Genomic DNA, 12096 nt, shown 5'->3' on the forward strand with positions numbered 1-12096 from the left:
TTATTAGAAATGTTATGTGTTAAAAACTAGGATCTAAAGAACATATATGATATTATGTATAATTTTTTATTGTATGGCATTTTCCTTTTAGAATTACCGTGGCTGCTCCAGAAGAAGGCGCTGGTCCGCTGAAACGCGCGTAGAGATATAATTTGCCACCTTGTTTATATATTTTTCAATTTGTTTATTCTTATGTATATTCATACACTTAATTGAATGTGAATTTTTTATGATGCTTTGAATGTTTATTTTTATTGTGATATATTTGCCACTTTTAAAATTGAAATAAACTGTATAACATGAATCTATGGTTGTGTTAATATTTTTGAATAAAATTGTATATTTTTTCTAACAAAAAACTATTGTTGTAGCTCAGTCCCTTCCTATGTCTACTATGTTTGTTGCCTAGATTGATACATATCACTCATTTGTTTTCCCTGGTCTAGGAACTACATTTCTGTGTATTGAGGGGGTCCTTGTTAAATATATGCATGTAGTGGTGGGGATGTCACGGTTGAGGGTGGAGTTGAGCTGCTCCTCATTGACTCTGCACCAGTTCCTTCACAGCGGGCATGCAGCAGGTTTGGGCGGCTTGGGTTTGTTGATGAGGAAGTGTACGCTGTGGTGGTCGGTCCATGGGGGTTGCGTGGTTTGGCTGAAATGGATTCTGTTTCCTCCTGTGAAGATGGGGTTGAGGGTGTGTCCTGCCTTGTGAGTAGGCGTGGTGATGAGTTGTTTCAGTCTGATGTTGGGGAGGTTGTCCAGGAGGGTGGTGGAGTTGTGGTTGCTGTGGTTGTCGCGGTGGAAGGTCAGGTCTCCGATGAGTAGGAAGTCCATGGAGGCGATGGCGTGGGGTGCGATGAGGTTGGTGATGGTGGAGGCGAAGAGGACCCTAGGGCTGGGGGGGGGTCTGTAGGCGAGGGTGCCATGGAGTGTAGAGTTGGGGCTGGTCTGGACCTGGAAGTGCATGTATTCGGCGGTGGAGAAGGCATTGCTCGAGGTGGAGAGGTGGAGGGAGTTTTTGTGTGCAATGGCGAGTCCCCCTCTCGGGTTGTTTGGGGTGGTCCTTCCTCTGGATCTTGTATCCGTCTGGGATGGTGATGGGGCTGTCGGGGCAGAGGAGGCATTGATCCAGGTTTCTGTAAAGAAAGCGACGTCCGGTGGGAAGGTGTCAAGGAGGTTCTAGATCTCTACGGCGTGTCTGGGCATGGAGTGCACATTGAGGAGGATGCACCTAAAGGCTTTCGGTGGTGTTGGTGGCAGGGGTGGTGGTGAAGGTCTGGTGGCAGGAGAATTGGGCATGGGTTGTGTTCAGTGTGGACTGCTGGCAGTTGTTTCTTCCGGGGTTGAGTGTGAGGAGGGCAGCAGAGTCATAGCGATGGATAGTCGGTGATCCAGAGGCTCTGTCGCTGGTCGCCGTCGGGTCGCAGACGGGCTTGCCTCTGGCGCGCCTTTGGCGTGACCACGCAGTGGCCGCCATTGAATAGGGAAGGGGGAGGGACGAGCAGCTGAGAGGCGGGAGCAGGAACCGGCAGGGGGTTGGGACCGCAGGGGCATCAGCAGCAGAAGAAAACGGCGCAGAAGAAAAACTGTAAAAATGAAATGAAACAGGCAAAAATAACAAGACAGAGCAAAACAGAATCAGGCACGAAGCGCGGCAGACACAGTAAATACAATCCTAAATACAAGAGGCAGAACCTGAACTTGGCAGCAGAAGGGGCACAATCACAGTCCTGGGCTGCAGCGGCTTCGAACACCTCCTAGGAGGAGGTGAGATGGGGTCAACTGCGGCGTCAGGGACCGTGGAGCTGCTGGGGGGAGAGCAGATACTATACTAGAGGTCAGGGGTACAGCTCGCACAACTTGTAGTGGCTGCCAGTAAATGGGGAGGGGTAGGGATGAGCAGCTGGGAGGCAGGAGCAGGAACCGACAGGGGGGAGGGGCCACAGGGGCATCAGCAGCAGGAGAAAATGGTGCAGAAGAAAAACAGTCAAAACTAAATGAAACAGGCAAAAATACCAAGAACTACTTTACATGCCCATTTATACATCCATACAACCACTCGCACACCCGCTCACTCACCGTTACAGCAACTCACTCAGAAATGCACTCTACAATATAGCCACTCACTTACACAGCTACTCACTTAACCACCCACTCTCTCACCCATAAGTCCACTCACACAGCCACTCAGTCACCCATACTCGCACTCACCCACCCTCTCACACAGCTATGCATCCACTCACACAGCCACTAACTCACCCATACAGCCACTCACACACCCACCCGCTCTCAGGGCCGGCTCTAGGGCTGTTTGATCGGTGCAACCACACAGGGCACTGACTTGGGGTGGGGGTGCCATTTTTAGAAGTATATTATATTTTTAAAGCACCTGCTGCCGCATTCCTGGCCTCCAGCAATTTTCCGGCATCAATTAAAATGTCAAGATAACTCTGGTGATTAATCGTCTCAATGGAAAGAGAACTGAAGTTTGTCTAGTGGAAGTTTTGACTCGTCCTAAGGTAGCACAGAGGGTAAAAATGCCTGCTGCTAAGAACGTGTACTATGCAGATAAAAAGTGCATATAATTTAAATAGGTCAGTAGGTTACTGCTTCTGTAAGAGTGCTCTTTTTGTAACTTGTTGTTTCTTAGTCAAAATCCTAATATAGAAAAAACATTGAGGTATTAACTGTCATCAAAGGGCTGCATGCAAACTGCAAGGTATATGTTAGAGGTATATGTTTTTTTGCCCAGTCTGTCATCATCCTAATCTTTCGAAAAGGGTTCATTTGGGTAGAGCACAATTAAGGATATAGTCCGCCTGCGCCCATTATTGTTCTGGGTGCGTTTGAGAAGATCACCAGATCTGGCCAATTATGCTGCAGTGTTCGACGAGCTCATCAGCTTGGGCGGCTGCATTAAGATCCAGTGGCTGAGCAAGTTGAGGGAGTTGGTCACACAGTTAGGTTTGGGTGAGCTTTGGCGGACGCAATCCCCCCCACCAAAAAATATTTTCAAGAAAATGTACTGGGATTGGGTGCAGAAGGAGGAATTACAGGGACAACGGTGGGGACCTCTGACTGACCAATTTTTGAGCAACAAATCTGCCAGAAAGCTTGAACCATTTTTGGATTTTATCCAATCACCCAGTTATAGAACTCTCTTCCTAAAATTTAGGTATGGAAGCCTACCATTAAACTCATTCACTGAGAAGGGGAAATCTTTCCTGTCTGAATATGCTAAATGCCCATGCTGCCCATGCCCCAAAGAGTCTGTAGCCCACTTTCTCTTCGCCTGCAGAGCCTATAGGGGGGCAAGAAGACGGTGGCTAAGGCCGATTTGTAGGGAGTTGGGCTTCAGACAGCACCTTAATGCCCTACGCATCCTTACAACAGAGGCAACATCACTATCTATTGTGTGTGGGGTTGCAAAATTCCTGGAAAGAGCCCGGCGGACACGATCAAAACAGATAAAGATGAATATGAGCGAGAGTAACAAAAGATACCTTAGGCTATCTGTGTCAGACTCTGCTGCTACTCCATTTTAATGGCCCTCCTGGCCCGTTCACTTTTAATTGTACATATGTCTTTTATTGCATTTGTGATTTAAATTCCATTTTGTATGAATTTTTAAGGGTTGTTTGTACTTGAAATAGGCTTATACGTTTATGATAAATGTATTATCGAATAAAGTACTACAACACGGAACACGGTAGAGAACAATTCTTATTATTAAAGAGAACCCCTAACAATGATATTATATTTGTAATTTAGAATTTGTGCTTTTCCAGAATGACTCTTAAACTTTATTGCCTACGTTTATCGATGACATGTCACTCTTACACCTTGTAGTCCTGCCTGTTGTAACATTTCCAATACACTGATTTACAGAAATATGTGTGTGTGATGTAAAGTACTCTGACACCTTACATTGGTATGAGCGGTGCTAAAAAACTAAATTAATCTGAGAGACGGTGGTTATGGAAACTTGAGTGGCACTGTTATAGGGTGCTAGAGAGGGAATCCATGGCAGAGGTGGTCACTGGGGGGGGGAGGGGGCACCAACAGACATTGCCGCACAGGGCGCCACCAGTGTTAAAGCTGGCCCTACCCACTCTCCAATACAGCTACTCACTGACCCATACAGCAACTCACATACCTACTAACATATCCATATAGCAACTCATACAGCCAATGAGGCACTCAGACATCCAGTCACACAGCGATACATACAGTCACTCAGATGAGATATGTTAGAAATAGTATGAATAATTGCTAGTACAGAAAAAATGTAAATTTAACTGATGCTGTAGCTTAGTATACATCTTTAAGACTCAGAAACGTTTACTACTGAGATGATGTCATCAGTGATGTCAATGACCATGTCATGAGTGATGTAATATGTGAGGTCATAAGCAGTATATTACGGAGGCGTAAGTTATAGTTTGCTCAGGTAATTGTGTAACTGCAGAATTTCACTGGTTGTTTACAAGTGAAATCAGAGCCTAACAATAATGTCCTTGTAACCATTGTTTTTTCAGTGAATATAAATATACATACATATATATATATATATATATATATATATATATATATATATATATATATATATATATATATATATATATATATGTATATGTGTGTGTGTGTGTAGATATATATTATATATATATATATATATACACACATATATATTTGTGCGTGTATTTATGTGTGTGTGTGTGTGTGTATATATGTAAACATATGTATGTTATGGCCAGTTGGGGCAAGTGTGTCCATGCCCTTAGAGCCTCCCCTTCTGACTATATCGCACTTGTCTTCTGTTACGAAAGCAGATGAATAGAACAGGTTATGGATCATAAAATGTCAAACCACTGTTAAGAGGAATATTTTGAGAAATTGGAAAAGCAGCCACGAGATAAAAATCGAAGAACGGACAAACGACTTAACCACACAGACATCATTACAGAGCGTGACCTTCAGATTGAGAGGCCGAGAGTCAATCTTTGAAAACATATGGAGCAAATACCTAGGTATTTATGATTAATGCTTCTGACAACATGTAATGTTATCCTATCATTTGAGCATTGATCCTTTTAGTGCCCTTGTGCTCATTTCTTCCCCACTCATTTTCAGCTCTATTATTTGTTTTCCTTTCAGCCCCGCTGAACCTGAAGTCAGTTACCTTATGAGATCAAAATGTTGTCACTTTGTTGCATTAAGTTGCAATGTGCTTTCTGAAAGTCATTAAAATGATAACCCACTAAAGAAAAGTTGTAGCAATGTTTTCCTCTTCCACTTTGTGATTATCCCCCAGATGCATCAACAACCCATTTTGCGATTCCTTAATAGCGAAAAATACCGATTCGCTATTAAGGAATAGCAAAATGGAATGCATCAAGAAATCACAAAAAAATAGCGATTTCTTAGAATTCCTTAATTGCGACTCGCAAATTGCGAGTCGCAATTAATGAATACCTCCCCATTCATTCCTATGGCCTAGAGGCCCATAGGAATAAATGGGAAGACAATCTCAATTTGCGAATCACAATTAGCGAATCGCAAATTGAGATTGCGATTTCAAGGGTGCCTGTTGCATCCCAAATGCAAAAATACCGGTCGCAAAGGGGTAGATTCTGAGAATCTGCCCCTTTGCGAGCGGATTTTTGTATGATGCATCTAGCTGTAAGTGTATTGGCTGAAGTGCTCAAATATAACTGGTATAATTGCATAGAAGTATAATGGCCTTGCTCTTAGCTGCCATTGAGACCATGTCATGAGTGATACGTACGGCCTGGCCTCAGTTTTTAGCCAACAGCCTGCTGCATTCTGGGACATATATTTGTGCTTACAATGTTGTAAGCAGCGGTGGAGACTCCTGTGAAGGCTGGCTGGGGGGCTGCGTAGGAGAGAAAAATAGGGAAAAAAGTATTACTTACCTGCTTGCGCCTCCTCAGTGGTCTTCTCCACCTCTGCTCTTGGTGCCTGCCAGCAGTCAATGCACAGCCTCTCAGTCACACCATGGCCAATCCAGACGCTGCTCTCATGCTGGTAATAGACCTTGTTTCCTTTATATCTTAATGATGTAGTTCAGTATCTGTCCTCATTTTTAATTGATGCCACAACTCTGGCTGGCTTAAAAACACTCATTCTGCTCTTTGCGGGTGACACTCTTCTAATTTCTGAAACTCTGAGTGGTCTTCAGCATGCTCTATCCCACTGTGAGGAATTTTGCAATAATGGAGGCTTAGAAATCAATTCTGTGAAGACTAAGCCTATGGTGTTTAATAAACATAGATCATTTAGAGGTAGGTTTCAGCTGGGGGTTATATCCATTGAAAGCGTTGAGCTATTTGGGCATCACTTTATCTTTTAACTTAACATGGAAATCCCAGGTGAAACTTTTGACCCTTAAACATAGGCAAGTCTCAGATGCCATCTCTAAAGAACATAGTTAATGTTCACCAAACCCATTACACCACTATTCAGTTCTTTCCTTTATGGTTCAGTCTAGTGAGGATTTACTAAGATAGATTCATTAACTAGCTCTTAAGGAACCTGGTTCAGCTACCTTGAAGCATTCCACTGAAGCCCCCGATGATGGACATAGGAAGGCCATCATTGGCAGATAGAGCTAGACTCCGTCCACTGTTGTTTTGGAGGAGGTTATGGACCCAATCAGCATTAACCCAGTATGTTTGGGCTTTAAGGAATGTCATGGAGGCTGACAGATTCCACAAGATGGTCTGGCTCAAGCAGGTCCAAAATCTATTATCAGCTATAGGTCTTGGTGAGCTTTGTGTTAATCCCTACTTTAACCTACTCACATCGGCCGAGACGATAAAGAAATGATACTGGTCATTGGTAGCTGAAAATGTGGTTAGAGTGAGTATTTGCTGCCCCTTGACTGGAAATTTCTTTGATTTCAAATGCACCAAAATCTTTGAACCTTATTGGGACAACATCATGGTACCCTTGGACAGGAAATTATATTTCCAATTCAGGGTAAGATCTTTGCCTCTCAGATAATTTACCAAAGACTGGGGTCCCACATGCAATATTGCATGTGAATCCATTGGGCATGGTTTTTTTTTGTTGCAGTTCCTCGCCAAACAAGGATCAAAGCGATTTGTAGGAAATTGAGTACACACAGTAGTGCTACTGCCCTCGGAATTCTTAGATAAGATTCTAGACTTATGTAGGCAATCGGAGCAAGGGTTCTGGCTGCTATAGAAACTCCATTATAACACTCTGGCCTGCATAAGTAATTAATTGATACGAGCCACTACTTGTAGCTTTTTGAGAACCTTCCAAATGCTGGGGAATCGTGATTTGTTGTATGTCCGTATCTAGAGAATGTGATTGGTATTGAATACTGAACTCTTGCTTTTTTGCAAAGTGTTTTTTGATTCTAGTTTTACCTTGTTGCCCATTATTGTATTCATTATCTTCTGAAAGCTGTGATGCATTGTCTCTCATACTAGAATGATATTGTTTTATCCAATATTCATTCTAACGGCAAATTTGTATCGTTTTTGTATTGCTTTTATGACATATTTGTCGAATAAAGCTATATGATGATTGAGTAAAAAGCAAAGAAAACACTTTGAGCATGGTTGAAAGACTGAAAATGGATAGAAATTGTCTGGGCACGAGTAAGAAACGTGATGTAGCCATGAATCTATACGGATGATCACTGGGTACCAGGGAGTTAGTGGTTTAGGGCCTAGAGAATAATTAAGAAATTCTAGAACGCTGAATGTTATTGGAGCATCTCACCTATTGACAAGATGGAAAACAGAACAGCCTTAGATGTCCAGTAGGTCACAGCAGAAGACCTCTCCGGATAAGGTGCAGAGTCCGCAAGTGCGGAATGCAAATTATGTTATCCGAAGTTGTTGGCCTTTGAGTTAATGGCACTGATGGGCTACTGATGCATGAGGAAATGTCCCACGAACAGTTTCATCCTCCCAGGGTCACCCTTCAGGCAGCCGGAGCTGCACTGTACTGTGGAGTTGAACAAGGCTTTTCAGGCACAGCAGAAACCTCTCTTTTCACATCCCACAAGGTATGCCTGTCGGCAGAAACAGCTTATCACAGGCAATGGCACCTTAAATATCACATGGGGGTTTAAGAGTCACACCTGAGCTCCTTCCGCCTTTCCAAATGATTACAGTGAGGGAAGCTGGTGTCACAATTGTAATCCTCTTTTCTGTATACAGCCAGTGAGGTCTCTAGAACTCCAGCCCCAGAAGCCAGTCCACAGCAAGCAGTCACTCTTATTTTTCTGACAATGCACAGCTCGAGGTGAGGCCTAGCAGTGCCTGGAACACCGATTAAGTCAAGCAGCTGTCAGAAATGTGACTCATCCATAGTGCTTAATTTGGGCCAGTACTTGCCAGTGAGTTCCACCGGCACTTATTTTGAGAAACTGGCAGTTTTTTCCACATCAAATGTTTAGCGAGACAACAGAGGGAAAACACACAAAGCAGAAAGACGAAAAGTCTCCTAAGTCGGGTCTGAATATGGCCACTCTAAGCCCCATCTTGGCTGTTGGGAATCAATGCAGACTCCACAGTGGGGGCAGTAGCCCAAGGCTTACCAATTGGGCTGAATCTAGGGATACGAGGGTAGTCCTGTGCTTGGGAAGCAGTGAAGCCCACACTTATCATAATTAAGACAGTCCCCATATGGCATCCTACGGTGCCCTCGTAAGTGTCCACTCTTAAACTTACATTTATGGGTTTTTTATTTGCTATGAATGTACTGTGCTAAGTTATTTCAATGGAAGCTTCTATGCCTAATCCACAATTTTTACTACTGACTTGAAAGCCAACGTTTCATAAACAATGTATATGTATTGGAAGTCTCGTGATGCTGCTGTTAAATGTGTTTGTGTCACATTTTTTAAATATGCCACTGCTTGATGCATTTACAGAGAGCAAGGACTGTGAGAAGGAAGATTTCCTGGATGTTAAGACCTTAATTATTCATGTACATTGAGTCCTACTCTTCCTCATCAGAATCTGTGTTCCCCTTCCTTGTGCCTCCAGGAGTGATTTAGTTTTTTTTTCAACTCTAACTGGTACTTCTTGGATGCATTAGGTTATAAATACTCTTTGAGTCAAAAGTGCACAACGACCATTGAGGGAACATTAGAATGAGTGTAAAAAATGCTAAGGAGTATAAACAGCATTTTAGTGTAAAACCACTTTTAGGTTCAAATTCACTTCTCGTTGAAATATCACCTTGCTGCAAAGCCAGCAGCATTGTGATATCACATTTAGAATCAAAATAAATGTTAAGATGCAAAATCACACTTGATACAAAATGAGCAGGCGTTTAGAAACACATTTAGAAGAACAAATTATATTTATGAGCAAAATCAGCTAGGTGAAAAATTCGTCCATTATTGCTAAAAATCACAGTCGCTGTACCTTCAACAGGAGTGTGGAAACACATTTAGGAGGACAAATCTGTTTCTTCTTCAGGGCATGGAAACTTTGCTTCACCCTCCGTGGGCTGTAGTGGGAAGAATCTAAGCAGCATCACACTTATTAGCCAATACCAAATGATGGCTCTGGAATATTTCTCTGGCCCGATACAAGATATGAAAGAAAACTTCTTCAAGCAATGGCTGATGGGGGATTCCGAACGACCAACTATTTAAAAAGACGGGGTCTGAGTGCCTCTGTATGTGTGTTTTTGATGTTGATGACGAGAACTCCGACATACAAAGTTGTTTATAGTCAGACCTAAACAAATCTGAAAATGAAAACAAAGAGAAAGAGAGAGAGAGAGAGAGAGACACACACACAAGGAAGTGAATGAGTTTGAAAGAAAGGAAGACATGACGACAGGATGGAAGGAAGAAAGGAAATGAAATAATGGAAGCCTTGAGGGTATACGAATGGCAAGTTGGAAAGAGAGGATAACAAAACAATTCAAGATAAAAAAGCATTGGTAATGCATTAGGTTTTGGCTATCTGATTAATAATAAGCTGTATTTTGTTGTAAGTTGTAGGTAGGTTGCTGAATAGTTGTACAATGTAAGTTACATGAACTCTGTTAAAGTGTTATGACTTCTTTATGTACAAAAAGGCAACATATTGTGGTGTTACTACATGTATAGTGCGGGTATGTAATGGCAACATTTTGAAAACTGAGAATAAATAGGGAAATAATAGAGTTAATTGATGTAATGGCAATATTTGGTGTTTAGATGAGTTCTGACAATTTTGGGGTTGGTACCGCTGCATCTGCTGCACTATTCCAATCATGCCCCTAGAGCCTGCAAGATAAATGCATTTGTGTCTGCCGCCTTAGTATTAAAATATAGCAATATTTGGTGTTTAGAGGAGTTATGACAACTTTTGCGCCCGGTGCCACTACACCTGCTGCACCATTACAATTATGATCACTTTGCCTGTGAGGCAACTGCACTTGTGACTGCCTGTATAGTAGTATAACATAGCAATATTAGGTTTTCGAGGAGGTCATAACACATTTTGGGCCTGGTGCTACTGCACCTGCTGCACCATTCAAATCATGACCCTGTTGTCTGCAAGGTAACTGTGCTTGTGACTGCGTGTTTAGCAGTAAAATATAGTAATATTAGGTGTTTAGAGGAGTTCTGACAACTTTTGGACCTGGTGCTACTGCACCTGCTGCACCATTCAAATCATGACCCTGTTGTCTGCAAGGAAACTGCACTTATGACTGCCTGTTTAGTAGCAAAATATAGTGTACCTCTTGTAAATTAACTTTATTTTTAATGTGAAATCTTTATTACAACATTTAAAATTTGATCATAGTGACCAAAAAGATTAAGTTGAAAAAAATCAGTCTGATAATGCCTGCCAATTTCAAAGAAAGGTACTGAGGCATGAATAGGAAATGCCACAAACAATCTAAGGTTAAAGCTTCTGCTTTTCAGAACTAAGTAAATAAAAGCAAGCATTCCAGCATAATGTTAGAAGCTGTATGCCTCACCTCTAGGAAGAGATATTATCTTGACACTGAATTGGGCTTAAACAGTGTGAAGAACTTTAGTAGAAGTATCGTAAATGCGTGCAGCCAGGGGAAGTTAACACAAAACAATTTCCGCACAAAAGTGAATTAACACAGTACATGAGAGTCCCCTTTTAATATATATTACCTACAAGAGATTTCAGGCGAAACCTAAAATGATGAAATGCATAAAGAGAAATGAAAGAAGTAAAAGATAAAAGAAAAGATCATATCAGCAAAGAACAAAAAGAAGTAAAGAAACTATAAGCAGAAAGAGAGATGAAAGAAAATAAAGGATGAAAGAAAGGAGCAAAGGGATAATGATAAAAAGAAGCATGAAAGGCAAGAAGAAAGGATGCATGGCTGAAGGAGCAGAGTAAAGAATGAAAGAAAGATATAATATAATGAAGAATGAAGGATTATAAAAGAAAACAGGAAAGAAAGAAGTAAAGATGAAAAAGTAAAAAAGTGCACAGTATATTGACCAAGAAGGAATCACGGATGAAAACATGCAATAAAATAATGGAAGTAATAATATGCAAAGAAGGAAGGAGATAGAAAGAAGGTAAGGAAGTCACAACAAAATACAGAAAGTGCTAAATAGAAGAAAAGTGGAAGTGAAAGTGAAAGAAAAGTAAAAGAGAGCAAAAAAGAAACAATATGTCGGACACTAGAAGTAAAGAAAGTAGAAGATGAAATCCAGAAGAGAATATCAACGTGAAAAGTATAAGAGGAAGACGCAAAGTGCATTTGAGGTGGAAAGAAGTGAAATAAACAAAGAGAGACAGGGAAAAGACAAGATGGTAAAGAACGTGTGAAGAAAAAGAGTGTATATTAGTAAATAGAGAATGAGAAACTCGATAATTTTGTAAGAAAGTTACAGATTGAAGAACGAGCAGGGAAAAGAAGAGTGAGAAAAGAAAAACAGAAATGGGAATAAATTAAGAGAAAAAAGAAAGCAGAATGGGAGAACGAGTAAAAGGGGAAGAAAAAAGAATCAGAAATAATGAGGGAAAGAATTGGGAAGGAGAAAACATTGAGGAAAAAGCAAGGACAAAGATGAATATTATAAAATAAAGTGGGCAG

The sequence above is a fragment of the Lissotriton helveticus genome, chromosome 9 (genome assembly GCF_964261635.1).
Source record: "Lissotriton helveticus chromosome 9, aLisHel1.1, whole genome shotgun sequence".
In the NCBI taxonomy this organism is placed as follows: Eukaryota; Metazoa; Chordata; class Amphibia; order Caudata; family Salamandridae; genus Lissotriton; species Lissotriton helveticus.